The sequence below is a fragment of the Peromyscus californicus genome, unplaced genomic scaffold, assembly GCF_007827085.1.
Source record: "Peromyscus californicus insignis strain IS unplaced genomic scaffold, ASM782708v3 Scaffold_19__1_contigs__length_69161282, whole genome shotgun sequence".
Classification (NCBI taxonomy): domain Eukaryota; kingdom Metazoa; phylum Chordata; class Mammalia; order Rodentia; family Cricetidae; genus Peromyscus; species Peromyscus californicus.
The window spans coordinates 34,784,179-34,800,677 of record NW_026294491.1 but is presented as its reverse complement, the minus strand read 5'-3'; the positions used below and the strand labels follow the sequence as shown (position 1 = coordinate 34,800,677).

At 46.3% G+C, this 16,499-nt stretch overlaps 1 long non-coding RNA gene across 1 annotated transcript in view; it reads right to left on the bottom strand.

Moving 5' to 3' along the window:
* Window positions 1–254: 254 nt before the first annotated feature.
* The window catches only part of LOC128114800 (uncharacterized), a 17,264-nt gene continuing 1,019 nt past the window's right edge, over window positions 255–16,499 (bottom strand). The window contains exons 2-3 of the long non-coding RNA XR_008219908.1: window positions 3,031–3,089; window positions 255–889 (exon numbers count right to left, since the gene is read on the bottom strand). This is a non-coding gene — a long non-coding RNA (uncharacterized LOC128114800). The remainder of the gene's footprint in view (window positions 890–3,030; window positions 3,090–16,499) is intronic.

Genomic DNA, 16,499 nt, shown 5'->3' with positions numbered 1-16,499 from the left:
TCACTTGATTTTTTTTTTTTAAGTCAGGGTCTTGCTGTGGGATGTTCTTTCTGTATGCTGTGAATATGTGTTGCTACCATTGGTTAATAAAGAAGCTGCTATGGCCTATGGCAAGACAGGTTATAGCCAGGTGGGAAATCCAGGCAAAGAGACAGGGAGAAGGAAGGCAGAGTTAGGGGAGACGCTGAGCACTGCCGGGGGTGTGGGGTGGGAGGGGGTTGGTAGGGTCGGGTGGTGTGGGGTGGTATGCAAGATGCAATGGAACACAGGTAAAGCCATGAGACATGTGGTGATACATAGATGAATAGAAATGGGTTCATTTAATATAAAAGAGCTAATTAGCAATACGCCTGAGCCATAGACCAAACAGTTTATAATTAATATTAAGCCTCTGAGTGATTATTTTATAAAAAAAAGCCCGCTGCCAGGGCGGGACCCGGTGGGACCGAGAAACTTCAGTCTACAGGATTTTATGTAGCCTAGGATGCTTTTGAATTATTGTCTTGTCTCTATCTCCCTAATGCCACTATGCTGAGTTTGTGTGGCGTTGAACCTTGGATCCAGGGCTTCATGAATGCCAAACACGCACCTCCAGTCCTTCACGTGGTCTTACCTTCTCCCCTTCCTCACCAGTGTCAGATGTCAGGCAGGTGTGGCCTGCTCTCATTCCCCTTGCTGTTGTAACAGCTCAAAGGCGTGGTCATTATAGTAAGGACTGTGGAAGTCGATTTTCAGGACCTTGGCGGCTAGGTGGCTGTTTTTCATCTCAGATTGGTCAATCCATCCTTCACTTGGGCCTTCACAGGTGCCCAGTCTGCAATCTTTCAAGGTCAGAGAGTGAAGAAATCCATCCTCAGAGCCCACCAATGCCAGCTTCTGAACACGTGACCTAGGAAAATGCCGTGGAGTTTTTGACTGTGCTCACAAACACCACAGATTATCTCATGTCCTCCCGTGTCTCAAACTACCCTGCTTTTTTTGTATCCTACAAATCCTCGTATTCCTAAAAACTATGAGCCTGGGGAGGCAGAGTTAAGGTTCCTGCCTCCCACCTCCTAAGGGTTGGCACATCCTGAAATGGGTTTTGATTGTGTAAAGCTTGAAGTTTCAGTGATGAGCAGGCTGGGTGGGGGGGGGGGGGAGACATGCAAAATAGGCCTTATTTGGTGATAGACTCAGACCGAAGCAATCTTGGAAAGGTATTGGTCATGTGGATCCATGTCACGGATGATCTGGAAATACACAGCTTCTGTCATCAGATTCTCAGCAAAAGTGCCATGAACACCTCAGTAAAGAATGCTGGGAAAACTGGATGTCCAGCATGCAAGAATGGGACTAGATCCCTAACTCTATCCCCATGCGAAGATACATTCAAAATTTATCAAAGACCAGGGGACAGCACTTTTATAAGTGTAGGCAATTTTCTGAACAGGATTTCAACAACTGGAGATGCAAAAACTGATAATGGGATCTGAGGGAATGAAAAGGTTCTTCACATCAAAGGAAGTAATAGCAGAGTGAGGAGACAGCCTACACAATGGCCATTCTTTGTCAGCTATTCATCCAGTGGAGCACTGAATTAAAAAAAAGAAATAAAAATGAAAGGCCATGACTGTTAAGTTTTTTTGCACCCCGATAAACCTCTCCGCCAACGCAGCAATTCAAATCAGACCAAATCAGACCGAATTAGAAAATCCTGGGTTTAATGGGTAAAGCATTCCAGGGTGGTTCTCTGCCCATCCCCCCGCCCCCCCCCCCCCCCCCCACCAGAGACGAGGATGAGAGAACGGAAAACCATGTTTCTGGGATGCAGCTTATATACCCTATGGGAGTGGTCTTGAGCCTCACTGGGGGAGGAGCTGTGTTTGGCAGGCTTTGAAAGGGCAGGGGCGGGTTTGGGGAAAGAGGTGGGGGAGGGGAATTGAGGTGGATCTTCCACCAGAACATTCCAGACTCTTTGGGTATATGGATGCCAGGTGCCAGGGGTTACGGTGGAGCTCCCACCCAAACAATGACTTTAGATATATGAGCGAGCATAGCCATATGAGGCAGGGACATCTGGGAGAGTCCATAGTGGATGTGACCAGACTGAGCTGAGCCATGTGAGGAGAGGGGGAAGGGTAGAAACAGGGGAGGAGAGGGGGAAGGGAAGGAACAGGGGAGGGCGGGTAACCAAAATGGTTGGATTACAGAGAAGAGCATCTGGGGTAAGGATAGCCCAGTCCTAGGCTGGAAAGTTTGGGTATGGGTAGGGTATGCCAGCCAGGAGGGCCCTGGAACAGGTAGGGACTAAGGGATGCTGGGAGAACCTGGTGGGCAGGTCTGCTTTGGTATGTTAAATAGACATCTCAGCCACTTGTCCCAGGGTTTGAGACTTAACAGGGATTAATAGCCAGAGGATATAAAGAATGAAAAATTAGACATTCCAAGAACAAATAGCCCAACCAATCAACACAGGAGAATATAAACAATGATTTTTTAAAAATTATTTACTTTTATTTTATGTGCATTTTTTTGCCTGCATGTAAGTCTGTGTGAGAGTGTCAGGTCTTGGAGTTACAGACAGTTGTTAGCTGCCATGTGGGTGCTGGGATTTGAACCCGGGTCATTTGGGAAAGCAGTCAGTGCCCTTAACCACTGAGCTATCTTTCCAGACCCATAAACAATAATTTTTAAAAGAACACAAATGGCCAACACATGAGACTCACTTCTACAACTACCAGAGAAATACAAACTACAGTGAGACTCCATCTTACCCCAGTCAGAACAGCTACCATTAAGGAAATAACCACAAACGCTGGTATGAACACAAACACAGCTCTTGCTCCAAAGCAAATAAGAGATCATTTTAAGCTGGGTGGAACACACTATAGTCCCAGCATGCAAGAGCCTAGCCTGGGCTACAGAATGAGACCCTGCCCCCGTCAAAATCAAATCAAAACAAAACACATCGGGGTGGATATCACCTAGGCTGCTTCAGGCAAAATGCAGCAACCCCGGAGATAGGTTTCAGGTGCTGTCTGCCATTACCTTTAGCCTTTGGTTGCTGGAGGCACATCGAGCTTAGCAAGACTTTGTAAGCAGTTTATCTAGAAGGGAAGCAGATGTTAGATCAGACACAGATGAGGATGACAAACAGCTGTTTTAGGGACAAAAGGTAGCCTGAGATAAAATAGGCTGTCTGCAACAGTCCCATAACCATCAAGATCTAATCAGTCTGCAGACTCAACACAGACGCTGTTATGAATTATTACGCAGGGACCCCGAGGGTATCCTGTGCATGCAGGGAAACATGCTGGCATGCTGGGCAGATGCAGCAGCGGGCTGGTGGGCACTGCAATGGGGGCATGGCGGCGGGGCAGTGGGTGGACATTCACAACCCATATCCTGCCTCCGAGTGGAAATGGTTTATTATAATAGAGAGGCGAAGAGAAGATAGGAAAGAAGAAAGAGGGAAACAGAGAGAGGGGTCGAGGCACACCTCGTGGGAGTGGAGGGGGGGGGAGAGAGAGAGAGAGAGAGAGAGAGAGAGAGAGAGAGAGAGAGAGAGAGAGAGAGAGAGAAATGTTCTCTGTGGTTTTGCGCAACGGTAGCTGTATTTATAGTGTTAAACAGCACGGGGTGGAGGTTGCTAATTACCTAATTCACCTATTATAGAAATTATACTTGGTGTGGCAAAAGTTAAGCCATTGGTAAGTAAGGGGATGGGTGTGGGCAGTCTCTGGGTGGTTTGGGGAAGAGCCCTGTAATTCAGAAGGTCAGCAGAGGTTAGGAAACAATGTTTCAGGAAACTGTGGCTTGGCCGCAGTTCGAAAGTTCAACTGTGGATGTGTCAGACCTGATTAACAATGGCCTCTAGACTGGATTCAAGTGCCCCACACCACTGCTACTCCATTTTGATTGGACAAGAAACATACCCACATATTCATACACATACTGTTCTACATACAGAGTTTTTAGTTAGCATTACGCTTTAGTAATGTTGCCAGATTGTTTTAATGTTTACTTTGAAATCATCCCAAATTTACTGGAAGTTAGGGACTCATGTGTAGACTACACTTTCCCCAGTTTCCCTCAATGGTAACACCCTCTAGAGCAGCAGCATACAGTCAGGGCTCGGAAACTGGCCAAGTCACGGCGTGAGTGTGTAATTGTCTGAGAACTTATCATGTGTGTAGACACCACCACAGGCACAGAGTTGTTCCGTCACTACAATGCTCCCTTATGTGAAGCCTGTAGGGTTGGTCATACCTATCCCTCTGCCTCCACCATCCCCAGCTCATGGGAACCACTAATCTACCTCCAACCTTGAAGGATACTGTTTCACTGTGACGTAGGAGACTTTCAAGATGGCCGAAGGGGCTGAGCACTCACAAAAACACAAAAGCAACAGGACTAGAGGGTAGCTTTCAGTTGGTAGAGTGCTTGCCTAGTATATAAAAAGCTAGGGTTCAATCCTCGGCACTGTCTAAATTTGTGATCCCACCACTTAGGAGCTAGTTCAAAGCCAGCATGCACTCCATGAGATCTTCTCACAAAACATCAGTCAAAATAGCAAGTGTATAGCTGCATTTTAAGCTGAGTGGCTGGGGGAGAACACTGGAAATCTGGGAGATACTGGGGGCTTGCAAGATCCAGAGACCTGGGACTGCGGTGTAGTAAGAGAAAGAACATGCCAGGCAGTGGTAGTGCATGCCTTTAATCCAGCAGAGGCAGGGGCAGGCGGCTAGCTGAGTCCAAAGCCAGCCTGGTCTACAGAACAAGTTCCAGGACAGCCAGGGCTACACCGAGAAACCCTGTCTCAAAAAACAACAACAGAGAGAGAGAGAGAGAGAGAGAGAGAGAGAGAGAGAGAGAGAGAGAGAGAGAAGGAGGGAGGGAGGGAGGGGAGAGGAAGGGAGGGAGAGAACAGCAAGGCATCTAGCATTTCCTGTCCACAGCCAGTGGTGTGGGTTCCTCCCTCTAAAGGTGAGTGAGTCCCAACAAACTCCAGCAGAGTGGCGAGGCCAAACGCTGCTCCTGGCAAGTTTCATCATCCTCACAGGCTCCTGACCTAAAGAGCAAAGTAACCTGAGATCTGTGCAGTAACTCTGCTTTGGAAAGGCATAGTCTCTCTGCCACTCCCATGGTATAGAGCTGAGCCATCCTGAAAAAGGAACTATCGTCTGAGTTTGGATTGCTTACACATCTCCTGCACAGACTCAGTGGGTAGCTGCCTTGAAAACCCAACTGGTCTAGCAAAGTCACTCTGACTTAAACTCACGGGGTGCCCTGCACTGTAGGGGACAGTGGAGTGGGCCACCCTGGAGAACTGGGAGACCAGGGAGCTTGCCCTCTGAGGCCAGGGTGGAGACAGGCTGAATATGACTCACACTATGCCAGGACTGATGGCTGCTGACACCCATACACTTCCCGCCCACCACCCTCCAGGCGTGCACACAAGGACCTGCTACTGACGGGGTGACAGAAGAGCATCTGGTCCCTCTGCTGTCACCCTGCCCCCAGGGTGCACAGCCAAAGGAGGTCTAGAGAGCTGTGAGATGCTGAGATCTTACTTCTCCCATCAAAGCAGCATATAGGTGATGGAGGAACGTCTTCTTGCATGCTGTGAAAATATATTGCTCTAATTGGTTGATAAATAAAATGCTGATTGGCCAGTAGCCAGGTAGGAAGTATAGGCAGGATAAACAAACAAGGAGACGTGTTGGAAGGCTGGAAGGCTGAGTCAGGAGATGCCAGCCATCCAGGGAGCAGCATGTCATGGCACACAGGTAAAGTCACGGAAAACATGGCAACGTGTAGATTAACAGAAATAGGCTGAGTTTAAGTGTAAGAGCTAGTCAGTCATGGGCCTGAGCTAATGGCCAAGCAGTTTTCATTAGTATAAGCTTCTGAGTGGTTATTTTATAAGTGGCTTCGGGGTCTGTGGGGCTGGGCAGGGCAGGAAAGAAACTTCAGCTACATATAGGGACACTGCAATTCCTGCTGCCACTGAACCATCTTAGTGTGCCCTGCTGGCTACCGCTGTACCTTATTTGAGCATACACAGCTTTCAAGTCTAGGTATAAGCGTCACCCACAAGGGGGCGCTGTGGCTCCTTACGCCGCTTCTTATTCCCATGAGGTATCCAGACCTATACCTGACTGGTTGGAGAACAAATGCTTTCCGCCTGGCACCTCACCAGTGTTAGTACCAGAAGCTGTTACTGGTAACACAGTGCATAACAACAGCACCTCGGGAAGCCCTTATCGCTGAGTAGGGGCCGTTTCTACTGTGGGAACAGTCACTCAGGATTCTCCCCACACACTCTCCTGTTTGTACCATAGCTGCTTGAACAGCCAGCTTGACCATCCTGACTGTTGTTGTATGGGCTTTTCCAAATCCAACGTGGTACACAATGTCACCAATCACAAAGCTACAGGGAGATGACACTATAACACCCAGGTGGAAGTAAAGGTGATACCCCAAGGCACATCTCCAGAAGAAAGCGACCCACAAAATGGTAGACATCTCAGCAGGCCAGATACACAAATCTCAAAGTGGAAGCACAATAAATGTATATACACACACACACACACACACACACAAAACAGACTGTGCAACGGCCCAATAGTCTAAAGAATTGCTGGGTGATGGTAGTGGACATCTTTAATCCCAGGAGGCAGAGGCAGGTGGGTCTCTGAATTGAAGGCCAGCCTGGTCTACACAGAGTTTCAGATCAGTCAGAAAGACACTGAGAACCTGTCTCAAAAACACAAAACAAAAGCAAAAACAAAAAGCTTGAACTTTCTACTGTTCTGCATATTTGTGGGAACGGTTTTTCTGAGAAAAGATGTTGGAAGGTGGCCTTTACAAATCAGACTTTTCACCCAACCTGTAACCAAGTTGGCAGTGTGCTTTGAGATCATTTATAACTGTACACTCATTCTGCTCACATACCGAATACTGCCTGCTCAGAATATAGAGGTCAGATGATACCTGACCTCTAAGAACACGGTAATCAATCTTCCTATGCCTTGGATGACCCAGTGTATTATGTTCCTTCTTTGCTTTTGAGACTCTTTTATGCTCCTGACTCAGAACGCGTGTGTGTGTGTGTGTGTGTGTGTGTGTGTGTGTTGTGTGTTTTACAGGAAATTTTTCAGGAGTTTGTTTTCTCCTTCCATGTAAATCTAACACCCTCTTCTGATGGGCAGCAGGCACCTACATAATACGCAGACATGCATGTGGACAACATAAAATTAATTGATTACAACTAATTAAATTAATAAAAATAACCCAATACCCAGGATACCAACCAGTGACGTTTGCAGAGATGTGACCAAAACAACCGAGAGAAACAACGTGAGGAAGCATTGGTTTGGTCCGTGGCTTCACACCTGCTAGTCCATCAGGGCAGGGAAGCCGTGGTGGGACAGAACAGTTTGCATCATGGCGCACAGGAGGCAGAAGACAGGAGAGGAAAGAGTCGAGGGTAAATATACTTAACACTAATGACCCACTTCTTCCAGGGCTCCACCTCCTACAGAACTTTCCAAAATACCGCCATCAGCTGGGGACCAAGCTTTCAATACACCACCATTTTTGGGGGGCGGGGTGCAGGGGATACCTTATAATCAAATCGTAATATCCAGTCTGTGGCATTCAATGGAAAATGCACTAAGAAGCCATCTTTCCCTGGAGAAATAAATGTATTTCAACAGAGTTGGGTGTCTTCCATATTGGCAAAGGTGACCCAATAGGATCAAAACAAATCCCAGATGAAGGGCAGGAGAGATGGCTTAGAGGTCAAGAGCACCAGCTGCTCTTCCGGAGGACCCCAGTTCAATTCCCAGCACTCGCACTGAAGCACACAACTAACTCTAACTCTAGTTCTAGGGGATTTGACGCCCTCTTCTGGTCTCCATGGGCACTGCATTAGGTGGTACCCAGACATGCATGCAGGAAAACACCCCCATACACATAATAAATAAAATAAGAAAAGCAACAATAGAATACCAGCTGAAGTCAGAAACAAGGAGTTAGGGTTTGTGGCTCGGTCGGCAGTCACTGCAATGTGCTGCAGTGACCTGTGAGCAAAGGTCATTAGTCAAGAAAGATGAGCTCATCAGCGTGCGCAGCCTCTTTGCCCTCAAACCACTGGCATGGCTGTAAAAACCAACAACCAGACAGGATTACCACTGCTCTGAGCTCCCCCAGAACCGAGGGAGCTCCAGTCCCTTTGAAGTGGCTGGTTTAAATAGCATGCTGCAAACATCTGCATGTGTTGGTATACCAGATTCGGCCACAGGAAGTGGAATTATAAGAAGCCATTAACAACAGAGTAAGAACAATGCGTACTGAGAGAAGACAATACCAATGCATAAATCTTACAGAGGAATCATAGAGGTTTTTTTTTTTTTTTTTTAGATCACACAAATCAATAAGAAGACAAATCTTGTTAGTTTTTTCGGCTGCGTTGTGTGCTTACCCTGCAAGGAAATGCCACGAAACACGACAGAATCCGCTAACAAGAGTTTTATTAAAGGGACAGAAAGTGAGCAGGCCTGTGGGAAACACGTGTGTAGAGAAGAAGGGAACCGGGAACATGGCGCCTGATTTTAAAGGCTGGGCGTGGACAGATCAGCGTCACTACTACACGCAAGCGCGTAGATCACATGGCCACGTTGCGCGCTTACGTGGCTAGTGGGACGTCATGGATCTTGGTCCCGAGAGATGCCCTGACCCGGAAATGGCTATCTGGACCTGGACCTAGCTAGGCAGAAGTATCCGCCAGGCATAGGCAGACACGCCTGACCGTGGGGGCTTGTTGTAAATCTTTCAAATCTAAGAATGGGCAGAGGCTGTAGTGGGAAGTATGTAAAGAAGATTGCCACACACCCACTACCATATAAATAAAGAGTTCACTTCATTAGTCATTAGGGAAGTGAAAGACAGTTGTTTGGGAAAGAGTCTCTCTATTACATAATTCTGGCTGTCCTGGAACTAGCTATGTAGACCAGGCTGGCCTTGAACTCGCAGAGATCAGCCTGCCTCTGCTGGAGTCACAGGCATGCACTACCATGCCCGGCTGGGAAGGGTAAATGAAAAACATCATGGATCTCAGTGCCCACAAGCTGGCATGGTTACAAAGAAGTGTGGCCCAGCTGGCATTCTCCTGCACTGCTGGGGGAGGTGTCAGCTTGTACGGGACTTTGGGAAGGTTATTTGCTCCGGCTTTCTTGTGCCGGTCGGTTTTTTTTGGCAACTTGACAAAAACTAGAGTCACTGGGGATGAGGGAAGCTCCATTGAGGAACTGCTTCCATCAGATTGGCCTGGGGGTGTGGGGGGGGCAGGGAGGATTTACTTGATTAATGATTGATATGGGAGGGCCCAGCCCACATTGTGGGTGGTGCTACCTCAAGCAGGTGGTCCGGGTTGTCTGAGAAAGCAGGCCGAGCAAGCCAATAAATAAGCAGCACTCCTGAATGGTTTCTCTCTCAGTTCCTGCCTCCTTCCCTTGGTGGGCCTGGCAGCCAAATAAACTTTTGCTTTGACAAGTTGGTTTTGGTCTTTATTTTATCACAGCAACAGAAAGTACCTAGTGTTATATTGAAGTTTTTTTTTTTTTTTTTGGGGGGGGGCATCCAGCCCCTCAGAAGCCCTCTTCCAGGGTCTGGGAAGAATCCACAACCAGCTGATAATCTAATCTTTGGCAATATTAAACAAGTCCATTCACACGAAACTCTTTAGTCCATTCATTGCATTCTCCCGAGTCAAGACTCTATCCACACAGCTTCAATTCTATTCTCACATTTAGCTCCTCTCTGTCCCTTCTCCTCCTGTCTTCTCATAACTCTTCTCCATCCTGTCCTCATCGTCATCCTTGTACTTCCCCATCATGGTTCCTTCTCCTTGCGCTCCCTAACTGGTCCCTGACCTGCCTGCAGCCTGACTTCACAATACAATGCAAAAGCTTCCCTTGACCTTGATATCCTCCCTATGCTAATTCCCTGCCGGGTTCCACCCTCCTGAATGCTTAAGGGAAGTTCCTTGTCTGTGTATCCTGCATAATGGGCATTAGCAGCTTAGATGCAAGATTGTAAAGGTAGCGAACTTCTGCCCTCCGGGGTTCTCCCATTGTGCTGTAATCATGTATTTAAGAACTCCCTCCTTCAATAAATGGCATTTAGCATTAAAAAATAATAAATAGCCGGGCGGTGGTGGCTCTCGCCTTTAATCCCAGCACTCGGGAGGCAGAGCCAGGCGGATCTCTGTGAGTTTGAGGCCAGCCTGGGCTACCAAGTGAGTTCCAGGAAAGGCGCAAAGCTACACAGAGAAACCCTGTCTCGAAAAACCAAAAAATAAAAAAAATAAAAAAATTAAAAATAAATAAATAAATAAATAAATAAATAAATAAAAATTTTTAAAAAAGGAAGAAAGAAAAGAAAATGGGTCGGGCCCTGAAAATGTAAAAAAAAAAAACCTTTCAAGGTCCCCACAAGAGCCATGAAAGCCAGCTTCATTTGCCATCCAAAAGGGGAGTGAATAGAGGAGGTGGGGTCAGAAAAGGCCTGGAATAAGTCAGAAAGGGAGTTTATGTGCTCAAAATACATTCCTATAAGTGGTTAGGTGAGTCTATCATAAATGTGCTCAAACTACAATCTTACAGGTGGTTGGGTAAACAAGTCTATAGGTCACTAAAATAAAACTGCCTCTATTGTCCTATGCCGCCATAAATTGGCAGGGCAGGTTTAACTTTGCTCAGAGGTAGGAAACGTGTCTCAAAGCTACTTTGCACCTGGTATGCAAAAAACCCTTTTGTTCTGAGTCAGTTGCTCTGGAATGTCATTTGGGCAGTGAGAGAAAGGAGGGCCTGAGCTTCATTTGCAGAAGAAATAAAGCTATGCACCTAGTTGTCCCCCAGGCAGTATCTCCCAGAAGGGTGTTTGCCTTAAGTCAGGAGACTGCCATTGGCCTAGGAAGCTAGGTAGAATACACTGTTCTTGGAAGTTGTGAGCGCACATGAAATTCATAGCAGAAGACAACTGATATATTAATAAAGCTGAATAACACCAAATACTCCTTGAGGTTTGGGTTCCTCTGGAAGAATGCTTTGATTTTTCCAGGTATAGCTTTATCATATTCAGCTGAATTCTTACTACATTCCTGCAATTCGTAACAATGTTAGGTCTCAAACCAAGGACAAATGGCTGGATGCCTATTAACTTATCAAAGCTGATGCTGGCTGCCAGATTCTCCCAGCACTCCTGAGTTCCTGCCTGTTACCTGGAGCCTCCTGGCTGGCATACTCCACCCCTACCCTAATCTTCAGCCCAGAGATTGGGCTGGGCTGCCCTTCCTCCAGCTGCCCTTCCCTATATAATCCAGCTGTTTGGGTTATGCTGGTCCTTTTTACCCTTTTTTTTTTTTTTCTCTGTGTAGCTTTGCGCCTTTCCTGGAACTCACTTGGTAGCCCAGGCTGGCCTCGAACTCACAGAGATCCGCCTGGCTCTGCCTCCCGAGTGCTGGGATTAAAGGCGTGCGCCACCACCGCCCGGCCCTTTTTACCCTTTTTGACCTCTTTGGCTCTCCCCTTTCCCTTCTCCTCACATGGCTATGCTCTCCCTCATCTCTATGATAAACCTCCTCTACCATATCCTCTTTTTTATGTCTTTCTTCCATTCACCTAGAACATTACTGAAATTAAGCATGCACATATCTCATGACCCAGCTGGACCAGTCCTCCATACAGGGCCAAGAGGTCAACACATATCTACAAAAGAGATTTCCTTGAATGCCCATGCTTTCATCTCATTAGACACTCAGATTAGAAATTCCCTCAATACTCACAGTAATACATTGGATGTTCTCATACACTCACAGTGAACTACTATGTCAGATATTCTACGAAGTATGTGGTTTGAAATGACCCAAGATGAAGCTGGGTATGGTGGGAAGTTGAGACAGGGGGATTGAGCATTGGCAGAGAGTCTGTGCTACAGAGCAAGTACAAAACTAACTTGATTACTTGCCATGGACATGTCCCCCTCCCCCCCAAAACAAACAAACAAACAAACACCCAAAAATACAAACAAACTCCTTTACTGTTCTCCAGTCTCTGATATGCATTGGGACCTCAGTTAGCAAAAACTAAGTGTTCCCAAGGTCTTGTGGGGTCAGTCCACCAGGGACTGATTTCTCTCATATTGTCTCAGATCACACAGCCTTTGTCTTAAGGAGGGCCGGGTAGCTTTATTACTACAGCTATAGCAGTTACATATTATTATAGTAACTATATATTACTACAGTAGCTACAGTAATAAATGATAGCTATATTACTCAGCTTCTTAGCTCTCGCATCACTCAGAGTCATCCCACCTGAGTCTGTATCCCACAGCCTCACAAGCCAGGGTGAAAGTCTCTTTCATTTTTTTATTTTTAGCACTTGCTATGGTACATGTGTGGGAGTCGGTTCTCTCTTTCCACCAGGAGGGTTCTAGAGACCCAACACAGGTTGTCAGGGTTGATGACAAGTACCTTTACCTGCTGAGCCACCTTGCTGACCCTCTGGTAGATCTCAAACCTGGGACAAATGGTTAACGGCAGTGCCTATCAAACATATCAAAGCAGACATGGCTGCCAGATTCTCCCAGCATCCCTCAGTCCCTACCTGTCACAGGGTATGGCTGGCCTCCCCTGGCCCCTACCCTGCACTCTCCAGCCCCGGAGCTGACTGCCCTTCTCCCGTAGCTCTTCCCGATGTGATCCAGCCATTTTGGCTCTGCTGGCCCCTCTGCATTTTTTGTTTCCTGTTTGCCTCCTGGCCTCTTGGCTCCCAGATCTCCCTGTTGTAGGAATTCAGCAGAGTCACCGAGATATTAGAATGAACCATTTTTAGAAGTACTTTGACCTTGAATAATCCTTGTGGAAAACAGTGATTGTTTCCAGTGATTTGTAGAATTGTTTTGCTTGAAGGAGCATTGTAGCCACCCCCTGACTTTGGTCACAAGATGTCTCAGGCACACCTGAGGCTCTTGTACTATTAGATGTCTCAGGCACACCTGAGGCTCTTGTACTATTATGTATTGCACACAATACATAATGAAGGACTAGAGTCATGGGGACGTATGATGCTCTCCTTTAGTAAGACATGTAAATTAGATTAGGAACCTTAGTATGAGGAAACACTTTGTGTAACTTCCAATAGATACACTTTTGTACGGCTGTTTGGGGTTCAATCCATCAGAGAGGCTGGGACCTTCCTGCTGCCAGATAGGTCTTAAAATTTCATCTTGGAGCACCTTCTTTCTTCAACTGACCTGCGGTATAGGGTGCACCCCAACATCTCCCTTCTTACCTTCCCATCTCTCCTCAAATGGCACAGCTCAGTCTGCTGGTCATATCCATTTTGGACTCTCCCAGATGTCTGCCTCTGGCTATGTTCTCTGGCATATCTACAATAAACTTTCTCCTCCACCATATGGAGGGGCAGTCATGTCCTTCTTTTCTTTTTTCCTTCACCCTCATGCCTTGTTTAAAGATGTTGTTGCTTATCTTCACTCAAGCAGTTCAAAGGCAGATTACTCCCTGATCACCATAGCTCCCTGTACTGGGCTGACACCAAGGCTCCATCCACAAGCTGTGCCACGGATTTCCTCCTCTGTAATAAAGGTTAGACCCGAGGGCTATCTCCTATCATATCTACCTCCATTTCTCCTACTGTCAGATTCTTTTCATGGATTCCAAAGTTTTGGATCCCAGGAGGGCCTGTTTGGCACACATCAATTTTGTATTTTCTTTCCTTGTGTTCTCCATTCCCAGCAAGAAAAAACAAGCAGTCAGCACTCCATCTTCTCCTCCTTCATTAGTTCTTTCCCTTTTCCGTCAGCTTAGAGGCTAGTGTGAAGGACAGCATCATACTCATTTTTCTCATTGCAATTTCTCCCTTACATGGGCAATTTTTTGGGGGGAGGGGGCAGATGGCGTAGCCTCAAGTTGCATGTCTTATGTCCAGAACAAGGGCCATGTAACTGATGTTACATCTGGCTTATGATCCTATCTTACCCACGCTGCATGGGGGGGGGGGGTCACAATATATCCTTTAGTCTATACGTCACAGGACAATATGGGGTGTCCCCATTCATTAATGAGGCATCCCGCTCCATACCGCATAGAGGAGCAGCCATTATGGGATTCTCCTCATGGACACTCCATCCTACATTGGAGCAAGCCTTCGTTGTATCTTTTCGCCCACAGTAGGGTGAAATGTAGGGCACGAAAATGAAATAATAGGGATAATGCAATTGTTACTGTAGCAACAGAACATGCCAGTTCACACCACAGAAGAAAAGAGCCACATTGGGGTTGCCTGGTGTTTGTCCTGCCCTCAGATGGCTCAGCTCAGTAGGTCTCATCACCCACAGCAGAGACAACACAAATGCTCCTCACAAATGTGTCTTTGGTGCTTTTATGTCCCTGTTTATGGTGAACAATTATCTATTCATCCCAAGTAGGGCACCAAAACCAGACCTCAAGTTTAGCTGGGTGAGTCAGTGCGTTCAGCTGGGAGCTTACTTACAAGATACTTACAGGCGCATGGGGGAGGGGTTACCCCCAGGAGCATATATACCAGACTTTTTCTTTTGGCCCACCAACCAGCTTCCAAATCGTGACATGGAGACTTATTATTAGTTTTGAATGCTTGGCCTTAGCTTATGCTCGTTTCTGGCTAGGTCTTTTGTTCTTTAACTTAAATTAACCTGTTTCTCTTCATCTATGTTTTGCCTCCGGGCTTCTTACCTTTCTTTGTGTAGGTCCTACTCTGTGTCTGCTGGCTGGCAGCTGCCTGGATGCCCTGGGCACCTCCCTCTCTTTCTCCCTCGTTCCCCTCCTCCTTGAGTCTAGCTATGGCCTCCTATTTATCTCTGCCTCCCCTAAGCCTCCTCTGCCTGGTGACTGGCCGTTTGGCTCTTTATCAGACCAATCAGGTGCCTTAGTCAGGCAAGGTGAAACAAATGCAACCCATCTTTGCATAATTAAACAAATGCAGTACAAACAAATGTAATACATCCTTACATCATTAAACAAATGTAGCATAAACAAATGGAACACACCTTTACACGGTTGAAGTAATATTCCACGACATCAACAAATGTAACACATCCTTACATCATTAAACAAATGTAGCATAAACAAATGGAACACACCTTTACACGGTTGAAGTAATATTCCACGACATCAACAAATGTAACACATCCTTACATCATTAAACAAACGTGGCATAAACAAATGTAGGACACCTTTACACAGTTAAAGTCATATTCCACAGCATCAGCAAATGTGACACATCTTTACATAGTTAAATATTCCACAAGAAGAATAAGACAACTTATAGGCAACTACACTGCCTAAGTATTCTAACCCAACAACCGTTCACTAGCATACACCTTGGGGGAGGGGCCGTGCCTTGTGCATCTAACACACTACTTCACAAGCCCCATGTGCCCATTCTCCCTTCCACAAGGGAATGTTAGTGGGTCCAACCCTGTGAGGGTTTCAAGAGGGTAATCACAGCTCTTCTGACAGCAACATCTGGGGCTCAGAGCACAGCCTTTGGTACCAGGGGGCCACAGAAAATAACTTAGAGGAGACACAATTAAGGCCAGATGACAAAAGAAGCAGAGATTGGCATGGCGAGGCAGAAAGGAAAGGGACACCAAGAACTTTGGGTAAGTGCCAGAAGCTAGTACAAGACAAGGAAGGATTCTTCCCTTGATGCCTCAGAGGGGAATGACCAAGCTGACATCCAGATTCCAGACTTTCAGCCTCAGGAAGGAAGAGAAAGTTGGTTTCTACTGTGAAAATGTACCCAGTTTGTGGTTATGCCACAGAAATCCTAGAATCGAACACAGAATGGAAAACACGAGGGAAACACTTGGTACCACATTAATCCTGATGGAAAAGCAGCTCTATTTGGGGGCAACATGCTATGTTCAAATACTTTAACAATCTTGAAACACCCACACGGTACTAACATTTAAATGATTAATAAGTTGTAACAATGAATAACTAGCATGAGTCAGTTTTAGTATTGTAGACTAGTTATCACAAATAGAGTCTACAATGTAAAAGGACTCAAAGAGAATGTAGTTGATTTACAATAATAATAAAAATAGAGCTAATTTGAATCAGTTCCCCCATTTGCCAAGTTATATTTTCTGCCGACTGTAACGTTCACTAGCAGGACTTCTCTACAGGTTTAATAGTAAACTAAAGAAGGCTTTAAAATATGCATCCTACCCAACACCTCTTCCTCAAAATTTTCTTTAGAATTTTGGCGGTAAGCAAATAGAAAACTCTTAAACTGCTGCCATTAGTTAGCACAGGGTAGCAGGTGATGCTGATAACATTTCTGTCGGTACTGTAGTTCTAGTGTGGGTACCAGTCACCACCAGTGCCCACGTGTGTGTGTGTGTGTGTGTGTGTGTGTGTGTGTGTGTGTGTGTGAGGGGATGGG